This window comes from Megalobrama amblycephala, linkage group LG11 (genome assembly GCF_018812025.1).
Source record: "Megalobrama amblycephala isolate DHTTF-2021 linkage group LG11, ASM1881202v1, whole genome shotgun sequence".
In the NCBI taxonomy this organism is placed as follows: domain Eukaryota; kingdom Metazoa; phylum Chordata; class Actinopteri; order Cypriniformes; family Xenocyprididae; genus Megalobrama; species Megalobrama amblycephala.
This window is the reverse complement of record NC_063054.1, coordinates 1-21,221: the sequence shown is the minus strand read 5'-3', so window position 1 is coordinate 21,221 and position 21,221 is coordinate 1. Positions and strand designations below refer to the sequence as shown.

General features: G+C 38.0%; 2 non-coding genes across 2 annotated transcripts; one reads left to right on the top strand and one right to left on the bottom strand.

Moving 5' to 3' along the window:
• Positions 1-20,953: 20,953 nt before the first annotated feature.
• On the top strand, positions 20,954-21,025 carry trnag-ucc. Its single transcript has one exon. It is a non-coding gene; the product is annotated as a tRNA-Gly (tRNA).
• Positions 21,026-21,126: 101 nt separating this feature from the next.
• Positions 21,127-21,198, bottom strand: trnad-guc. Its single transcript has one exon. It is a non-coding gene; the product is annotated as a tRNA-Asp (tRNA).
• Positions 21,199-21,221: the final 23 nt, after the last annotated feature.

Genomic DNA, 21,221 nt, shown 5'->3' with positions numbered 1-21,221 from the left:
TGAATTCTTAATATCAAAAATTTGCATTTTTACTAGTAACAATGTAATTATTGATATCAAAAATTATGATTCACTAGTAAGAATTGACTATATGCACGGTTACTTCCTGCTTGTCGTTAAGTCAGCTCGGCATTTCCGGTGAACTGTGATCTGTTCATTCTGTAGTCGCTGTACATCGACACAAAACCATCAATGGTTGACTTTATAATGTTGTGTTCATATTTTAATGCAGTTATCACATTTACCTAATTTGCCAATAAACCAGTTTTATTGATTGCAATAAAGACGAAGCTATTGGGACCGTTTAAAAACGCTGTGTCTGTAATTAGACACACACACATTATTTTCCAGCACTTCAAATGATATTTTTAATGTGATGACCACAAACATTATTTGTTCATCCTTCTGAGATTGTCCCCATTGTAAAGCCGAACGTTTAAAAATGTGGGAAATTCAACATTTGATAGAAAACACTTATTTAAAAATAAAAAAGACAATAATTACCACTTTAACCAGCAGGTGGCGGCAAAGTAGCATTTATTTGCGCATATATCAACCGTTTCCTCTAATCGTTTTTCACTTTGTTTTTGACTAAATATTAAACATTATAAAATAACTAGGTTTAAAAATACATTTTGTCAATGTGAAATATGAAATACTCACAAAATCTTAAGAAAAACAATACTTTTCTTGTGAATGAATGACATACTTGACACACTTCACTTTATAATCACAGCAGCTGTCAGTCAGTGCAGCGCAAGATCAATGATTTCAGCACACTTGTAAAAACACACATTTTATTCAATTAATCTAACTAAAGTGCACAATAAATATTTATTTTTTGAAGCTTTTTTTCACATAAAAGTGTGAAAACTGATGGTCGAATTGAATTTAGCCGAGGAGGAACACTGAGGTACATCTTTATTTATTTATTTATTATGCTGTCTTACGTTTGAATAACTAAATTAATGCTATGCCTGACTATTTAAGTGACTATATTCTGATTATAAACTAAGTATTACACTACTGATGCTCAACACACCAGCACATGACTCTCACCGGAAGTTTTTGAGCTGGCGTATATTAATGCGGAAGCTCTAAAGAACGCTCCGTGCATGTAGTCCATTGTATTTCTGAAATGTGAAAGTTGAATTTCAACTAGTCAGTTCTTGATATCAACAGTTGAATACCAAAAATTAGCATTTTTACTAGTAAAAATTGAATTGTTGATATCAAGAGTTCATATTCTGAAAAGGAATAAAAGTAAAACCGGCTTGCCACACACTCCATTGCACTTTGGAGAAGGATTCAAAGTAATCCAAAAGAAATACAAACATGGTGGTTGTGCGTGAAACAGTGGAGAAATCATGAAAAGGATTTGAGTTATTAATAATCAACATGTAACCTGATTAAGAATAGTTTTAAATAATGTTATCTGTGTTATATTCATCTGCAACAACATTGTGAACTTTTATGAAGAACAAATGGCACATTATTAACCCTTTCATGCATGAGTTGTGATAACCACAGTCAGGATTATTAGTGTTTTAGGATTTTAATTGGCTCTCCGGTAAGAGGATGTCCACCCAACAGAGTCCTTCCTTTTGAGCTGGCTGAAGGCAATCGTACATAGGAGCTCTATGCAGACTGTCGTTCTGAATGTGCGCTGTCCTGTTGTTCGTGGAATTTACACAGACTGTCTCTCTCTCTCTCTCTCTCTCTCTGCTTGAAGGGCAGATCATGGGATGATCCTGTCTTCGAAAAAGCACCGTCGTGAGGTTTCTGTAGTGTAGTGGTCATCACGTTCGCCAGCGGCCAGCCGCGCGTAGGTGTAGAGCGCTGCTAGCCAATAGGAACGGAGGAAATGCCAGGGAGGCGGGTCAAAAATAATACACAAAATTAGAGGTTCGAATCCCGCCTCGACCACAAAATGAATTTGTAATCGTTTTTCATCTAGAAACAATTTAAGTACGATTAACATATAATAAACGAACTTTGTGCACAAAGATAAAATAAAACTGGTAAGAATTGTGCTTGTGTAGGATGTATAAAATGTGCAATAATCATTAGAATAGGGTATAGTTATCTTTAATATAGAAAATATTTTAATGTGAATAATTGAAAAGAACATTTTGATCATGTTTTAGACCATCTTTTTTTAAAGAGATTCACATTATATTTGTATAACTATGTACAGAAAACCCATATATGAAATATAACCCAATAAACACCAAAAATAGCAAGTTTCTCATTTTATGTATAGTACAATAATATACATATTATATAACTGAAAAAGGTAATAAATACAGTACAATACTAACCAAAATATATAATAATTAAATAAACAAACATTAAATAATTATAGATTAAACATTAACAACTATAATAATAATAAAATCTAAAGTTGTGGAGAACACAGGAAAAACAAGAAAAATATGTATTTTTAAATAATTATGTACAGAGTTTAATAGTAACAGTTATTAACATTTAGTGTTTAAAAATCTGAACAAGATAAAATAACAATGTAATCTATAAAATAAATAAAAAACAAAACAATAAAATTCACTGCAAACAAGGCCATTACTTCTGGACAATAATAATGATAAAATCTAATGTTTTGGAGAACACAGGGAAAAAACAAGAAAAAATGTATTTTAAATTAAATAATTATGTCCAGAGTTTAATAGTAACAGTTATTAACATTTAGTGTTTACAAATCTGAACAAGATAAGATAATGTAAGAAAAATATAACAACATGCTTAAGAAATATTATATGTAAAAATCCTTACAGGTGAGATACAAAGTATTTACAATTTCAAAAGATTAAAAGTAGCACTTTCCATTATCTAAATAATCATAGAGTTTTGAAAATGTTTTGAAAAAATGTTAAAAACAATTCTATTGATAAATAAAAAAAAAAAAATGATGCATATAACAGTAAAAGCTAAGTAGACTTTTTTACATTTTACAAATCTTGCATGGACTAACATGGCATTCTAAAGTAAAAAAACAAAAAAACAATACCCATAAACAACAGTTAAATGTTTATGATACAATTGTTATGAACCCAGTATGGGTCATATTTGTTGGTTTGTTTTTTCTTTGTTTTGCAGGATGGAAGGTTGGTGAGGAAATGGATTCCGCATGGTAGTGACTTTGCTGGTGATCCTATTATGCAAGTGGTAGTGCCAGAGAAGTATCGCTCAATTGTGTTGAAGACTTCTCATGATGGACTTGCAGGTCATTTAGGGGTTAAAAAGACCTATGACAGAATCCTTCATCACTTTTTTTGGCCAAAGTTGAAGAAGGATGTGTCAAAGTACATCAAGACATGTCATACTTGTCAACTAACAGGCAAGACAAATCAGAAGATCAAGCCTGCTCCATTGTTTCCTATTCCTGCTGTCAGTCCACCATTTGAGCATCTGATTATTGATTGTGTAGGCCCATTGCCTAAATCAAAATCGGGTAGTATTTATTTGCTCACTGTTGTGTGTGCCTCGACTCGGTGTCCTGCGGCCTATCCCCTCCGTACGATCACTGCAAAATCAGTAGTGAAAGCCTTGACTCAGTTCATTTCCGTTTTTGGTATTCCAAAGATTGTGCAAAGTGATCAAGGTACTAATTTTACCTCTCACTTGTTTTCTCAGGTCTTGAAGCTGTTGCACATTAAGCACAATAAAGCTAGTGCTTATCACGCCCAAAGCCAGGGGGCTTTGGAGCGTTTCCATCAGATGCTTAAGTCCTTACTGCGGGCATATTGTACGGAGATGGAAGGCGATTGGGAGGAGGGATTGCCGTGGTTGATGTTGTCAGCACGTGAGGTATGTCAGGAAAGTACTGGATTCAGTCCCAATGACTTGGTGTTTGGGCACACCGTTCGGGGACCACTGGCTGTGCTTCATAATAACTGGACTGAGAGTACGCCACCTAAAAACTTGATAAGTTATGTGAATGACTTTAAGCGTAGGTTGTATGAAGCAGGTAAGATGGCAAAAGAACAATTGGATTCGTCACAGAAACGTATGAAGTCACTTTATGATAGGCGAACTGAGAAACGACAATTTATGTCAGGCGATCAGGTGTTGGCTCTATTACCTGTGGAAGGCTCACCGTTTCAAGCTCAGTATACTGGTCCTTTTGTAGTAGTAAAACAAGTCACAGATTTAAACTATCTGATTGTCACTCCAGATAGAAGGAAGTCAACACAGTTCTGTCACATAAATCTGTTGAAGCCCTATTACTGCCGTTTTCACAAAGCGTTAGATGCCAAGACTGAGGGAAAACCTGTATTGGTTGTTGAGAGTACTGCATCTGCTCCTTTGGAAGAGGGAGTTGATGAAGGAGTTTCTTTTCCAGAGGATACGGTACTGTTGGGTCGTCTTAAAAATTCAGAGACTTTGCATAAAATGTTGGCCCATTTACCAGAGAGTAAACGTGCTGACTTGATTGCTCTTATTAACCGTTATGCCTCTTTGTTTGGAGATGTACCTTCACGTACGCACTGGTTAGAGCACGATATTGACGTTGGGGATGCTGAGTCCATTCGCCAACATTTTTATCGGGTGTCTCCAAATAAACTCCTGCATCTTAAGGGTGAGGTTCAGTATATGCTTGATCACGACATTACTCAGCCTTCATTTTCTAGTTGGGCATCTCCCTGCCTGCTTGTTAATAAGTCTGATGGAACTTATCGGTTTTGCACTGATTATAGGAAGATAAATAAAGTGACTAAACCAGACTAATTTCCACTCCCTCGTATTGAGGATTGTGTTGATCGAGTTGGGTCAGCGAAATTTGTTAGTAAATTCGATCTGCTTAAGGGATATTGGCAGGTTCCGCTGACCCAACGAGCTCAGGAAATCTCTGCCTTCATTACATCTGAAGGGTTATTCTCTTATAACGTTATGAGTTTTGGCCTCAGAAATGCACCTGCAACCTTTCAGCGACTTATGAATAGGGTTGTTTCTGGGTTGGAGGGAGTTGCGGTTTATCTAGACGACGTGGTAGTTTTTAGTGATTCATGGGAGCAGCACCTGAGTTGTATTGCGGACCTCCTTTCTCGTTTCAAAGAGGCTGGTCTTACAGTCAATCTAGCTAAATGCGAGTACGCTCAAGCCACCATGACTTACTTGGGTAAGGTTGTGGGACAGGGCAGTGTGCGGCCAGTTCAGGGCCAAGGTTGAGGCCATTGACCAGTTTCCACCTCCTACCACCAAGAAGGAGTTGATGCGATTCTTGGGGTTAGTGGGTTATTACAGGGGTTTTTGTAGGAATTTTTCTACTGTGGTAGCCCCACTCACGGATTTGCTTAAGGCAAAAGTGGCTTTTGTCTGGTCTTCTGTTTGTCAGGAAGCCTTTGAGGCAGCTAAATTGTTACTCACTTCCACTCCTGTGTTGGCAGCTCCCCGTTTCGATCAGCCTTTTAGGTTGTGTGTAGATGCTAGCAACGTGGGTGCGGGAGCTGTGTTGTTACAGGCCGATGATGCAGGCATTCACCACCCAGTTAGCTATTTTTCAAAAAAGTTCTCCTCTTATCAGTTAAACTATTCTGTAGTTGAGAAAGAGGCTTTAGCTCTGATATGGGCCCTGCAAAATTTTGAGGTGTATGTGGGTTCTGTGTCGGACCCATTGGTCGTGTACACCGACCACAACCCGCTCATTTATTTACATTCTTTGCGGTGTCCAAACCAACGATTGACCCGTTGGTGCTTGTTTCTACAATCCTATGCCCTTGATATTAGACACATTAAAGGCACTGACAATGTGGTGGCTGACGCATTGTCTAGAGCTCCTTATTCCTCTTAGCTGTTGACGTTCCGTTTTGCTCTCTTTGTCTCTTAAAATTGCTTCTACAGGGCCCGTAGCTGCTGAGGATATTGGGAGTATGACTGCGGTGTGAGCTATCTGGTAAAGGGTCGGGTGTCATTTTAACATCATTAATTGTACACCCTTTTCTATGGGGGAGGGTGTTATGAACCCAGTAAGCAGCGCCGCCGCTCCCACCACGCGCATCACGCACTGTGCGTAGGGCACCAAGTGCTGAGGGGGCACCAAAAATAGCCTAATTAATTTTTTTTTTTTTAAATGCCGGTATTATTTCATTAGCCTATAGAAATATTAGGCACATTTTAGCCATGTATATGTAACAAAAAAGGGGGAACAAGAAAGATATTTAATAATTGCTGTAGTCTAGTCTAGAAAGTACCCCCCACCCCCGTACCGGATGGTCCGTTCCGGTTGTTCGCGCGGGCGCCTGCCTGACGCAGTTTGACAGATTTGAGCATGGCTCCGAAAAGACAGCAGGAGTCGGGTGCTGAGAAACGAAAGAAGAAGAAACTGCGAGATGATGCCCGTGCATCACTTTCAGGTAAGTCCATGTTTAATCATTCATAAATACGGGAAATGTGCTGCATGTGCGTGCTGCTGCTAATCGTAATGCGCCTCGAACTTGCTGACGTTAATGTTAGCATTAGCAAACTATGTTATTATAACTTACAACTTCGGTGCAAGCTAAATTGAGATTTTACTGTTAAATATCACCTATTTTAAAAAATAACTGACCTGACGCCAGCTAGCTGTTACTTTTTTTTTTTTTTTTACTATCTTTCTTTAGATATTGAGAGCAGTAGTTTATGGTTTATTTTGACGTGACGGTGGTTAATACTTTCTCAGTAACGTTAACAGTTAGCAGTCAGTGCAGTGCATATGGTAGGCTAACAATTCCTGTTAAATATATATATATATATATATATATATATATATATATATATATATATATAAAATGTCATTATGAATGATATAAAGCAAACATTACTGTTGATTTATGTGCATTATTGCACCTCATTCTATTATGCTTTATATTAGATTAGATTTAGATTTACATTTATTTATTCATTTAGCAGGTGCTTTTATCTAAAGCGACTTACAAATGAGAACAATAGAAGCAGATTTGTGTGTTATAGAGAATACGAATCTGACGTCACACCGCATTGCATTCTGGGTAACTTCTTTGTTTATTCGCCATCTTGACAGGATCGCGCAGCCTTTCCGTTATTGAGTTTAGTGCAGTAATTTGTTTTCTGTCATGATTGTGAAAATGTCACCATTGTATGTCATTAATGCTGCATCGATAATTGTGATGGTAACTCAGATCATCGTTTTGAGAGAAAACAAGACAGTGAAAAACGTTTTTTCGCCTTTTCTACGTGTAAAAACACCAAGGGAAGCAGGTCAAGGAGCTGACGAGAAGACGCCGGATGGCAAATCTATTGTTAATGGCACTGATTAAACCCACTGCTTATCACTCAATAAAAGAATGGCATTGCTAAGTGTTTTTGAACGTTTTGATTTTGTTTGGTTTAATAATTAATATTACCTTTGCAAGTCTGCCTCTCACTGCGCTCGTGAATTAGCAGAACTTGACGGGGACATTCAAATGCTTAGCAAGAAAAACGCTTCATGTGACAAACAAACAATTCTGTACATATTTATTAAAGTATACTGCGTGGAGATACGCAAATGAGCCCAAAATATGAACGCAACACGTTTATAAAAACGGTTTCCTCTCGTGTCCTCTCAAGAAAAGGCTTAATGCACTTAGACTGATATTAAAGAGACCAAATTCTATTTACAAATAAAGCACATGCAGAAAAACGGATGAGACCAAAATATAAACTTTCAGTATCACTTAAAATGCAAGCATTTTATACATTTTCTTCATAACGGTTTTATAAAGGTATGAAATTGCTTAGTGTGGTTGTCATTTGTTAAAATAAATATAAAAATACATTGTGTTCGTGTCCGTTTGTCCGCTGAATTTGACCCATAATCTCTGATTCTCCTCATCTGTGATCGTGGTGCGACACGGTAAACAGATCAACATTGTAAACAAAATTCTACAAAACTTCAGTAAAAAATAAATAAATAAATAAAATGATCATGTGACGCGATAAAATAGCTTCTATTCCCTGCAAACGATACCATTAAAAATGTTAACGTTCCACTTAATGGCAGAAACAAAACAAAAGGTAAGCAAGAATCCGTATTCATTTCAGTACGAGTAATAGAGGGCGATCCTGTCAAAATGGCGGCGCCGCCCCGGCATGCAACGAGGCGTGACGTCGGTTCGTATTCTCTATTGGTATGAGGTGTGTTCGACATCGGCTGCGGCTGGATGTAACCGATCGGCGAGATTAGCCGCGTGCAGGCGGGGAGGAGCTGAAAACGGAGACGTGAAGTCGGACACGCTGTGGTTCCCGTAGTTTGCTGCATTTACGTCAGTCATGGCTGATCATGTGGCGTTTGCTGTAAACTTATGCTTAATACTGTAAAAGTTTGTATGAAAGTCCAAAATAAACCTATACACAAAACCTTTATAAACAAATGAATCAAATAACAATAATGTAAAAAAAAAAAAGAAGATGAAAATTAACGACATGAAATATGAATTGTAGGCTACTGTTTTGAAAGTGCGTGTATGAGTGGAACTGAAGAGGCTTACACTTACAGCATCTGTTTTTACAAGAATAAAGTTCAATATAAGCATATATTATTTAAATACCAATGTTGTGGGGTCTACGTTTCTTATCAGTTTTATTTTGATAAACATGACACAATAACATCGTGACTTCATGAAAAGAGCTTTAACTGTTATAAAAATACAGATTTGTGAGCATTCGTGGAACTGAAGGCGTGAAAATAAACACGAAACACACGTGATCGTTGTCATGCGGTGAATCCCATAGACATATATACGTAGACGCCTCATATGGAAGGCCGTTTCAGCATAAAAACGTTCCAGCGTTACTCGTCGTAATTATATTTTTACTAGTAACAATTAAATTAAAGAGCTCTCTAATTCAGTTTTTACTAGTAACAATTACAATTAGAGAGCTCTATAATTCATTTTTTACTAGTAACAATTATGATTGTAGAGCTCTCTAATTGAATTATAGAGCTCTGCAATTGTATTCTTACTAGTAACAACTGAATTGTAGAGCTCTATAATTCAGTTTTTACTAGTAACAATTCCAATTAGAGAGCTCTGCAATTCATTTATTACTAGTAAGAATTCAATTGCAGAGCTCTGTAATTCAATTGTTACTAGTAATAATCCAATTGCAGAGCTCTACAATTCCACTAGAGAGCTCTCTAATTCAATTGTTACTAGTAAAAACTGAATTATAGAGCTCTCTAATTATAATTGTTACTAGTAAAAACTGAATTAGAGAGCTCTTTAATTCAATTCTTACTAGTAGCAATTCTAATTACAGAGCTCTATAATTGTATTATTACTAGTAAAAACTCCTATTCATGAGATGCAAAACAGATTGCAGATTTCCCGCCTACAAAAGTGCGTTTCAAAATAAAAGCCCTGTAGCGTGGTTCTAAAGTATCCTGAAATATTTTACAGACTTAGGTAACATATTAATCATGTTCACATTAAAGCAAAATTAAGATGATGCCTGAGATAAAAGCCTATATTTAGTCGTTATATTCATTCACCTTTGTATATTGGTAAAGCTAAGAGCCAAGAACACTCCATATCACTGACATAATATAGGGTGAAATGCCCTAAGCCACCCAAAGTGTTTTGACAAACTTGATATTAAGGAGTATAAATTCATTTTAAATATTTACAGTGTTTAGTATTGTTATGCAATAATAGAATGATTATCGCGGATATCTAATACAAAATAAACACCTCTATTGAATTGATTATCAAATTGTGTTAATAATAGGCGATTTGGCGCTGGGGTATGTTGTTTTTGAAATTATGTTGTTGTTGAGTGCTCGTTGTTATCAGAGGCGCGTGCAACAGGGTTCACAGCGCTCGTGCACACGGATTAGCACTTCAATCTATCGCTGTTGCGGAGACTCTCTATTCCATACGTTGAAATCACAAAAACAAAATACATATAAACGTGTCACTGCTCTTGATATACAATCACTGATGAAAATCTTTGGTTTTAATGAGAAAAAAAAAAAAAATTCACTTCGTTGGATTAGAACCGGGAATCTCTTACATCCTAATCAGAGAAACTGCCACTAGTCCATCAGGACATTCAATCATCAAAGGCGGATCGTCGTATTTATTAACTAATGTACATACTCTCGAGACTAACGACATTGTATTATAGTAGATGTAGGAAAACTATCATATTTGAACACATTTATAATTTTAATATCATATCATTATTATTGTAATAATAATACAACCACCCATACACATTCTTGTCCCACCCACTTTGTAAAACAAAGTTACGCCACTGACCCCAGTTGAATATGCATAAGGCACGATTAGCATAATGATATGTCGCCGAATACAGAGCTCTGTAATGCAATTGTTACTAGTAAGAATTGCTATTGTAGAGCTCTGTAATTCAATTTGTACTAGTAAGATTGCAATTACAGAGCTCTCTAATTCTAATTGTTACTAGTAAGAACTGAATTATAGAGCTCTGTAACTTAATTCTTACTAGTAACAATTCAATTAGAGAGCTCTGTAATTTAATTATTACTAGTAAGAATTGCAATTAGAGAGCTCTACAATTGAATTCTTACTAGTAACAATTTGATTATAGAGCTCTCTAATTGAATTACAGAGCTCTCTAATTCAATTGTTACTAGTAACAATTATGATTAGAGAGCTCTGTAATTCAATTGTTACTAGTAACAATTACGATTAGAGAGCTCTCTAATTCAATTGTTACTAGTAACAATTGAATTAGAGAGCTCTGTAATTGAATTATAGAGCTCTGCAATTACACATATCTTTAATGTGTATTTTTACTAGTAATAAATCAATTGAAGAGCTCTGTAATTCAATTGTTACTAGTAAGAATTCAGTTAGAGAGCTCTATAATTGTAATTGTTACTAGTAACAATTCAATTAGAGAGCTCTATAATTGTAATTGTTACTAGTAAGAATTAAATTAGAGAGCTCTATAATTGTAATTGTTACTAGTAAGAATTCAATTAGAGAGCTCTATAATTGTAATTGTTACTAGTAAAAATTGAATTAGAGAGCTCTATAATTGTAATTGTTACTAGTAAGAATTCAATTAGAGAGCTCTATAATCCCAATTGTTACTAGTAACAATTGAATTACAGAGCTCTATAATTAAAAATGAATGGAAGTCAATGGAGACATATGACTAGTAATAAATGAATTGTAGAGCTCTCTAATTGGAATTGTTACTAGTAACAATTGAATTAGAGAGCTCTATAATCATAATTGTTACTAGTAAAAATTGAATTATAGAGCTCTGTAATTGTAATTGTTACTAGTAAAAATTTAATTGTAGAGCTCTATAATTGTTATTGTGACTAGTAAAAACCGAATTAGAGAGCTCTACAATTATAATTGTTACTAGTAAAAATTGAATTATAGAGCTCTGTAATCGTAATTGTTACTAGTATAAATTAAATTATAGAGCTCTTTAATTTAATTGTTACTAGTAAAAATATAATTACGACGAGTAACGCTGGAACGTTTTTATGCTGAAACGGCCTTCCATACGCCTCATGACGTGCTGGAGCGTGATCCAGCGTCGCCGCCATATTGGTTGGGTCTCTCCACTCAACGCTAGCACCAGAGTCAATCGGAGTCAACGGAGAGCGAGCAATTATGCCCGTATTTTGTGCAGCTTACGGTTGCAATAACCGACGCAGTATTGATACCAGATCGCATGGGATTACATTTCACAAGTAAGATTGAACAATGATTTAGGTTATTTTACCATTTATAAAATTATAAATGAGTGTGTGAGTGTGAGTGAAATAAATTCAAATGAACAATCAAACTTGTTTCTTTATTAAAATATAAAATTCATTCATTTATACATTTATCAATATGCCGTGTGTGTGTGTGTGTGTGTGAGAGTGTGTGTGAGAGTGTGAGTGTTAGAGTGTGTGTGTGTGAGAGAGAGAAAAATAAATTCAAATGAACAATCAAACTTGTTTCTTTATTAAAATATAAAATTCATTCATTTATACCATGGGCGTCGGAAGCAAAAAAAAATGTGGGTGGGTCCTCCCTCCAAATTTTATTTATGCAATTTATATATATATATATATATATATATATATATATATATATATATAGATGTATAAATTAGATTGATAGATAGATAAAATGCCAATCAATCGATAATTATTGATTTTTTTTTTTTTTTTTAATAGAACAAGACACAAACCTTTACATTCAATCGCGTTTTTGCTCCCATTTATTTTCACACATTAGTGCATACAAAGAAATACACAATTACCTTTGATTTCGTTAGATAGAAAATAAGCAGGGCCGTACGCAGGGTTTTATATTTACCGAGGTCACAAAAAGTATTATGCTAGGGGGTTCGGGGCATGCTCCCCGAGAAAATTTTGATTTCCTTGGTGTACATATATGCATTTTAAGACATTTTAAGGTCAACAAATTGGATAACAATAGCTTTAAAACCATGTCAACAAATACATACATGCGTGCAGTTTTGAGGCAGCTTTAATCGCATGTTTGGTAATTCCATGACTTAATTTACCTCAGAATAATGATGGCGCATGCCGTAGTTTCTTTAGCGCTTTAGTTAAACTATAATAAAGTAATATGCAGCGCGCGCCGGCGCATTTGCGCGAGCAATTCTTGAGTTCACGCTTCGAGCACAGTAGGCTATAGCCTAACGGCTGATTGTAGCTTTACTGATATAGCCTGACAACATCTCATCTGACCTAAGTTCACTGTTGTTCAGCTGAAGCTACCTTTTCCGCGCTCGTTTGACTTGCGCCTGGCGCTGAGGCGAAGGTGGAATGCGCGTCTGAAAAGTGTCCTGTTTGTTGTGGTCGTAAAGAAACATTTCTTTATAAACGCAGCGTTTTACTTGGCGATGTTTTAAACAATATTTTTATTTTTGGTATTTTTTATGCTCTGTTGGTGGTTTGTGGAGTAAAAAGAAAGCAGAATTTTTCAATGTGTGACAGCGTCCTGTATCATAATTAAGTCTCTGCCGTTTGTAACAAACCAAACCGTGTGAAAATCCGGTAAAAACTCGGGGAGTTATGATTATTGTAGTTGAGGATACATCTTCCTCAGTAGAAATAAATGCGGGGCGGCGCATTGGGACCCTCCAAGATCGCCGCGCTGATACGTGTCCAATAGGCAGCGTCAGTCTATGCGCTCGTATATTATGTCTATGGTGAATCCGGCCAATCGTGAAACCTGTGTCTCATCACAGCTCGTGCAGCTCCTCTTGAGAAACTGCGCTCGTCAGGCGGCTTTTTCTTCAGTTGTTTGTTTTGTCGGACAAAATTTCACCGGCATTTAGTCAGCCGCCGATCGGTCCTCTTAATTGGACTACTTGCATGAGCCTCGTGACGCACATCCGGTTTGAAATATTACGGCTCAGTTGTTTCCGGTTAATATTTCAATGCGCCGTTATCACACAGATACTAAACCCCTTTAAAACGAGAGTCCTCGGGATGATTTTAAATTCCAGACTATTCAGAGACAAGAGAAGAGATCTGATGATTACCGTGTAAGACCTTTCCAAACTCAACGGAACTTTAAGTTTTAATCCAACATAAGTGTGATTCTCCCACAGGGTTCAGCGCTTAATGTGATTGCGACAGTGGAGACTGATAAATAAGATCGAATGAACATAATATTTTAGTCTCTATTCTGTGCCATTTTTTCTGACAACTATTTATGAATTCAAATTTATGCCAAAAACCCTAATAGTCAAGGTAGTTGCGCTACATTGCGTTATTCTTTAAGATTAATTAATAACACCGTTAAAGCGTTATCACATTTATTCAACTATTTCAAACACTGGAATAAAAGAGCAGTTTTAACTTTTTTTGTTTGCTTGCCATAGTACATACTACACTTACCATAGTAAAACAATGCACTTCCTGTGTTTATCAGTCAAATTCATTTAAATGTAAATTTAACAGGATGAATTGATGATTAAGAGAAAAACACTGCTAATGAGAAGACGAGCACTGACGGCGGAAGGTTGTGGGGAAATTATTTATTTATTATTCAGAATGCGATTTGGAAGGGAAATATATTAATAAACTGTAAAAATTAATGTTAATGCAGAGATATGATTAATTGTTTAAAAACATTTCGGCCCTAAAATCTGCGTTTTCAAAGAAGCTCTCTGATGTAAGTGCGCTGAACGCTGACCGGAAACACTCGAGCCGTAATAAGTAGAAAGCGGAAATAGCTGTGCAAGTAGTCCATTGAGTTATGTTTGGTATTAAAAGTTAAACTGGCAAAAACAAACGTTTTTTTTTTTTCTCGGGGTTGGGATGGGGGGCATCATAAAGGAAATTATGCTTAGGGCACCAAAATGGCTAGCAGCGGCATGCCAGTATGGGTCATATTTGTTGGTTTGTTTTTTCTTTGTTTTGCAGATGGTGCTGGTGAGTTTACTGAAGACTTACACCTTGTGGAGGCAATTTAAGGCTCCCTTCAGTGTGATGGCGCTCGCTCTCCCCTCCTCGTGTCGTGCTCGTTTTCTCTTCAGTGTTTGTTTGTTTCATTTAGTCTTCCTCTTAATTTTATTCTTACTTTAATAAATGTTATTACTTTTTCCAACCCTCATCCAACGTGTTGTCTCCTTCTTTGTCGTGGCTTGCGAGCCGGCCGTGACAAATGTTTTTGACGTGATTCGAAAGCGCTTTGTTTTGTTTGCGTTCGGTTATTTTGTAAGGAAATTCGGCGTGTTGATTAACCGCTGTAAAACCGGAAGAACGATTTTGATGCGCTATGTTTGGGATGTTTAGATCGTTTTGAGGTTCGCGTTGGATTTGGCTGTTTTAGGACGGAGTGCGATGGATTGCTGTATCCGTAATTTAGCTGTCTTTTGATGCGATGTTTTAGAAGGTAAGTGATTTTGCAAATCCTATCGTGGGGGAATTTTTGAATGGTATTGGTGTTCCCTTGTTAGGTGTAGCTGCTCGTTCCCTTTTGGAACGAGTGGGGTAATGTAATGGTTTTTTATTTTTGTGTTGGTGACCGTGAGTAGAGCAGTTGTCTCGGGAGCATATCCGTGGTATGAGTGAGTCGCCAGCGTGCTGGTTGCTTTTCTTGTACCAGCGGGAGTTGGTGCTTAAATACCCCTCACCAGTAACCACACGAAGATTAGGGGTGAGTTAGTTAGTTTTTTTTCTGTAGATAGGGAAAGGGAACTTGTTGTTATTCCTCCTGCTGGGTTTTGCAAAACACGTCTTCTATTTTGTAGCGTGTATTTAGAGTGGTACTGGTAGCATGTCTACTAGTCGAAGATTTTATTAGTTCTCCGTCTGAAGCTTTGCTCGATTCGTGTGCAAAAGATCAATTATTTAAAATTGCGGATCACTATGGAATTGAAATTGGAGATAAGAGGGTAAAGGATAGTACAATTAGAGAAACGCTTAAAACAAAACCGATAGAGCAGTCCATACTGTTTGAAATGCCAGCTACTGCCGGTCAAGTTAAACCTCATGTTGGCTCTTTAACTTTTGAGCAACAAGAACGCTTATTGTTGTTACAGCTTGAACAGGAGCGTTTGAAGTTGGAGGTAGAGCGTGAAAAAAATAGAAACGAACAGACCAATATTGAGCTGCAGAAATATCGTTTGGACATAATAAGAGAAGGCGGCTTGAATGGCGGCTCAGTTGATGCTTTTCAGGGTGCTTTTCAAATGTTTGACACTGCTGGAAATTTACATTTAGTTCCTAAATTTAATGAGCGAGACCCAGATACCTTCTTTATATTGTTTGAGCGGAATAGCGGAGGCAAGAGGTTGGCCCAGGGCCGTCGCCAGAACACATAGAATGGGGGGGGCATTCGGTTTCCATAGGGGGGCACACATTTTTATAATCTGAGAAACAGACGTTCGCCAAAATGATAATGTCCCGTATTTATTATTAATTAAATAGACTTCTATAATGAAATAAAGTTCTAGGCTATATTACCACAAAAACACAAGATAATCGATCCTAATTAGATTAAACACCAAACGAAACCCCATTTGCATTATGGCAATAGCCTACTTTGCAAACACGAGGCACAAAAGCTTTTCAATTCCTCGAACAACACAATAATAAAAACGATACCAAAATAGCAATAAATAGGCTAGCCTACATCTGTAGCATATTTAAGTGTAACAAAGACTTTTGAGTGTACTCAACATTAAAATAGTTGAAGGCGGCAGGTCTCCGAGTGATAGTCATTAATAAATACGGCCTAAATATGTTTCAAGTTCCGTTTTATGTAATAATGCGTTATATATGATTATTTTTTTTTTATTTTTTTTTTTTTTGATCATAGGCGGAGGGTGAACCAACTCCAGGGTAAGGAGATGCGATTCATTTAAAAACATTTAAATAGATTTCCTCGAAATAGCTTTAACTTACTTGTCACAGCACAACCTACATATCCCAACATAAACACTGCTGATAAATTATTATTTGATCATAAAGTGTTTACGTTCACAAACCACTTAATTTGAACAGATTACGCACGCAGGATTTGGCAGAGAGTGCGCAAAAGGCGCTCCCTATAATTACTAAAAAATCTCGCTCATTTTATTGCGATCTCAAGAAGTTCTGTAACAATAAATTAAACTGACTGCATAATTACATAACAATTTACATAATTGTTTGTTAACCAAAATCGGTTGATTTCTGGAACGCAATGACCAGTCAGAGGTGTTTAAGTTAGCACTGAACAAAAACTCGTTTTGAGCGGTGAGTGGATTTTGAGATGTAGGCTAAACGCTGGCAAATATTCCCTCATTATAATTCGTTCCAGAAATCAACAGATTTTTTCGTGATTAGCTACAATGCTCAATGCTGCAAGAACACGTTGTAAAGCATTGTCGTTCGTCAGAGCGCAAACACAGATACGCACTGGATCGTTTGCCAAATATGTTTCGCCAATATGCTAATATTAACTGATCCTAGACCAGAATTATGTGCAGTTTTTCCCTCTAAAAGCAATCAGAAGCAGCAGCAGGTAGGCAGTGATTTGAGTGAGAAAGTAGTCTCAAGTCAACGGCCTTACACACACTAACACGCCTAATTTCTATTTCATATTTCTGAAGATAATGTGTTATTTAAAGTTACCGTTGTAGAGATAGTTTTCCTATGAGCTAAATGCTGCTGAAGACATTTCGATATGGAATATGTAAATGGCCAGATCCACAGATAAGGTTTTTGCTCTCAATCGGAAGTTTGCTGGATGTATATACGATTAGGGGGGCACGTTGTGTCATCTGGGGGGGCACTGCCCCCTAATGCCCCCCCTTGGCGACGGGCCTGGGTTGGCCTAGTAAAGAACGTATACTGCTTTTACAATGCGTGCTCACTGGCAGGGCTCAAGAAGTATATTCGGCTCTTTCACTCACTGACTGCCAAGATTACGATACCGTTAAAGCTGCAGTTTTAAAAGCGTACGAATTAGTACCAGAAGCGTACCGACAAAAGTTTAGAACGTTGTCTAAGGTAGTTAATGAGGCTCATGTTGAGTTTGCTAGAGAGCTTACCACTGCATTTAATCGTTGGTGTATGGCGTCGGAGGTAACCACGTTTGAGGAGTTAAGTAACTTAATTGTGCTTGAACAGTTTAAGAACTCTGTTCCTGCTCGCATTGTGAAATTTAAATGGCAGAAAGCTGAAACCTGTAAAGCTGCTGAGTTAGCTGACGATTATATTTTGACGCATAAGAGTATTTTTGAGTTTCGGAAAAGGGATGAAATGTTTGAAGAGAAAGTAGATCGTACATCCAGAAATTCATCTCTGGTCTGTAATTATTGTCGTGGTAAAGGCCACTGGAAAAATGAGTGCCCTGTGCTTAAAGCGAAGAGTAAAGGGGGAAAAGCTCCTCGTGTTAAGCCAGCTGTCCAACCAGTGTTGAATCCTGTGAACTCTTCTTCTGAGGTTTTCCCCACAACAGTGAACCCCATAAAAGATGGAGATTATTCACCTTTTATTACCTATGGGCATGTGTCGATCGTTGGTGAGGAGACAAAAGTTCCAGTGACGATATTGAGGGACACTGGAGCGTCTGAGTCCTTTATTTTGCAGGATGTGTTGCCATTTTCCTCTTTGAGTGACACTGGTACTGGTGCTTATTAGAGGAATTGGGTTAAACGTCTTATCTGTTCCTCTACACAAAATAATGTTGTCATCTCAACTTGTGAGTGGAGAAGTGGTGATTGGTGTGCGTCCGTGTTTGCCAGTGGACGGTGTTGACATAATAATGGGAAATAATTTGGCAGGGGGCAGGGTTTGGCCTGATACTTTTTCACCTCCTGTGGTCTCAACTTTTCCCATCTCAGATCCTGATGAGAGCAGCAAGAATTTTCCAGAAGTTTTGATTCTACTGCGTGTGCTGTGACTCGATCCATGGTCTCCACACAACCAAAGTTGTTCTCTGATTCTACTGTAGTAAGACCAACATTTTCATTGCCTGATGACTTTTCTGTTTCCCTTTCAGAATTGATACAGGAGCAACAACTTGATTCTTCTCTCCAAAATCTTTTTGAGAGTGTGATGTCATTTGATGAAATTAGACATGTTGCTCATGGTTATTATTTTTTGCAGGATGGTGCTAGGGTGAGTGACGTCATCATTACTGAAGACTTACACCTGTGTGGAGCTGATGCCGGCAAATTTAAGCAGCTCCCTTCAGTGTGATGGCGCTCGCACTCCTCTCCTCGTGTCGTGCTCGTTTTCACTTCAGTTGTTTTTGTTTTCATTTAGTCTTCCTCTTAATTTTATTCTTACTTTAATAAATGTTATTACTTTTTCCGACCCTCATCAAACGTGTTGTCTCCTTTGTCGCGGCTTGCGAGCCGGCCGTGACACAATAAATACAATGTATACATTCAAACCAGGAATCATGAGTGCAGTCACTTTCCTTTTTCTGCTGCCCATCTCTTCCCTTCAGCGTCATAAAAGGAAGACTGACAGAACTCTCCCCAAGTCATCTCATGAGTCATCCCCTCTGTCCGATACAGGGAGAACACTCTGGCAGGACAATAGACGTATTTCCCTGCCACACCAGGGAACCCAGCATGTATGTGTGGACTCTGTGGGCCTTGTTTGAGTGGCTTGTGGCAGAACCTACAGAGGCGACCAGTGGGGTGCTGCTCCATGGCCTTTCTCTTTTTCCGCTCCTCCATTACCTGTCTTGCCTCTGCAGAACGCTGCTTTGCGGCCTGTAGCTCTCGGTTAAAAAAAGGTGTTTCAGCAAAGTCAGCAAACGGCATTCGAGGATTGGTGAAGGCCTTCTGCTGCATACATCTGGTGTACCTTTGTAGAGCAGTAAAAGTACTTCACGTTCCCAGACTGATAAAAAAAATGAATGGAGGTGCCATCACCAAGGTAACGTGACTTTGGCTGGCCACAAGCAAGACAGTTCCGTGTCCTCTTTGTAACAGGCTGCTGTTGGTGTTGCTGCTGCTTCTCCACAATCTCTTTCACCATTTGCTCGATCTCACGCTTAGTTAGCGGGGACTCCTGAGGCTTATTTCTGGGTGGGTTCACTGGGGCAGGTGGGAGGGTTACCACTGGAACACTTGCAGTTTCACTCCCTTCTGTGAGGTGATGCCACAGCTGCTGGGTCTCCTGGAGTTTCTCTGAACTGGTGTTCAGGGATGAACTTGTGTTCGTCATCTTGGCCAGGTGTTTCACATAACGTGAGATATGCTGTTTTGTGGTGGGGTGTAAGAGGCTGTTGGGATCCTTGGAGGCAGCCTGCACATGGGCAGCATACTCTGCATCCACCTGGCTGAGAAGGTCTTTCTGCCCATGGTACTTAGCCAGAAGTCCATCAATGCCTCATGGGCTGTGTCCACCGAATATGGTCCAGGACAAAAAGTAGACCGCCTGTCTTGATGGGACCTGTGCGAGCAGCTCGTGGAGAGGGAACGAAGGGCAGTGGTGGGGTCAACTCATCTAAAGGAGAGGAAAAAAGACAGAAAAGAATAAATCATTTTCACTTTTATATATCTGAAATATCTGTAGTACTCAAATAAGGAATAATTAAGGGATAAAAATGTGTGCTGAATTACCTTTTACTTTGGTGGGCTGTGCAGGCTGGATCATTGTTTGTGAGCCAAGAGAAGCCACACCAAAGATGTCATCCTGGAGCATAGGGTAATTCATTTGGGTTACAATCAGTGATTACATAGTTACACTACCAGTCAAAAGTTTTTGGACGGTAAGATTTTTTAATGTTTTTAAAGAAGTCTCTTCTGCTCACCAAGGCTTCATTTATTTGATACAAAATAGAGCAAAAACAGTAATATTGTGACATATTTTTACAATTTAAAATAACTGTTTTCTATTTGAATATATTTTGAAATGCAATTTATTTCTGTTTTGGCAAAGCTGAATTTTCAGCATCATTACTCCAGTCTTCAGTGTCACATGATCCTTCATAAATAATTCTAATAGGATGATTTGCTGCTCAAGAAATATTTATTAATATTATCAATGTTGAAAATAATTTTTTTTTTCCAGGATTATTTGATGAATAGAAAGTTATGATTAGAATGATTTATGAAGGATCATGTGAGACTGGAGTAATGATGCTGAAAATATAAATTGCATTTCAAAATATATTGAAATAGAAAACAGTTATTTTAAATTTCCGTATTTTGGGGGGCTCTGCTCACGGCAGAGCTGCGCAAGAATGTTAAAAGCAGAGCATACAAACTCCTTTTGCAAACTAACTGCAAATGTTTTTATTGGGGGTGAAATCTGTTAAACACAAGCCGGCATCCCGCTGACTTCCGTGCACGGAAACACCTTTTACACACCAGCTACAAAGGCTCTACTGAAAGTGTAATGTGTTAAATGCCATCAACAAAGCATCTAACACCATTAAAATCACCAGTAAAGCTTGGTAGGTCAGGTCAATAAGTTCATGTGTTCCTTTCAGTGGCCGGCATCCGAGCGTCAGCGTTGGTGGTATAGTGGTGAGCATAGCTGCCTTCCAAGCAGTTGACCCGGGTTCGATTCCCGGCCAACGCATCGCTTTTGGCTCAAGCTGCGGATACAACGGCCGTCCGCGAGCCCTTGCTGGAGCAAAAAAAAATTTGTTGGGGTCATTTGGCAGCAGCAAAGGTAGAGGTCTCCCCGTCGGGGAATCGAACCCCGGTCTTCCGCGTGACAGGCGGAGATACTGTCCACTATACTAACGAGGAGCTGCAGGGGGCGTGCCGTTTCC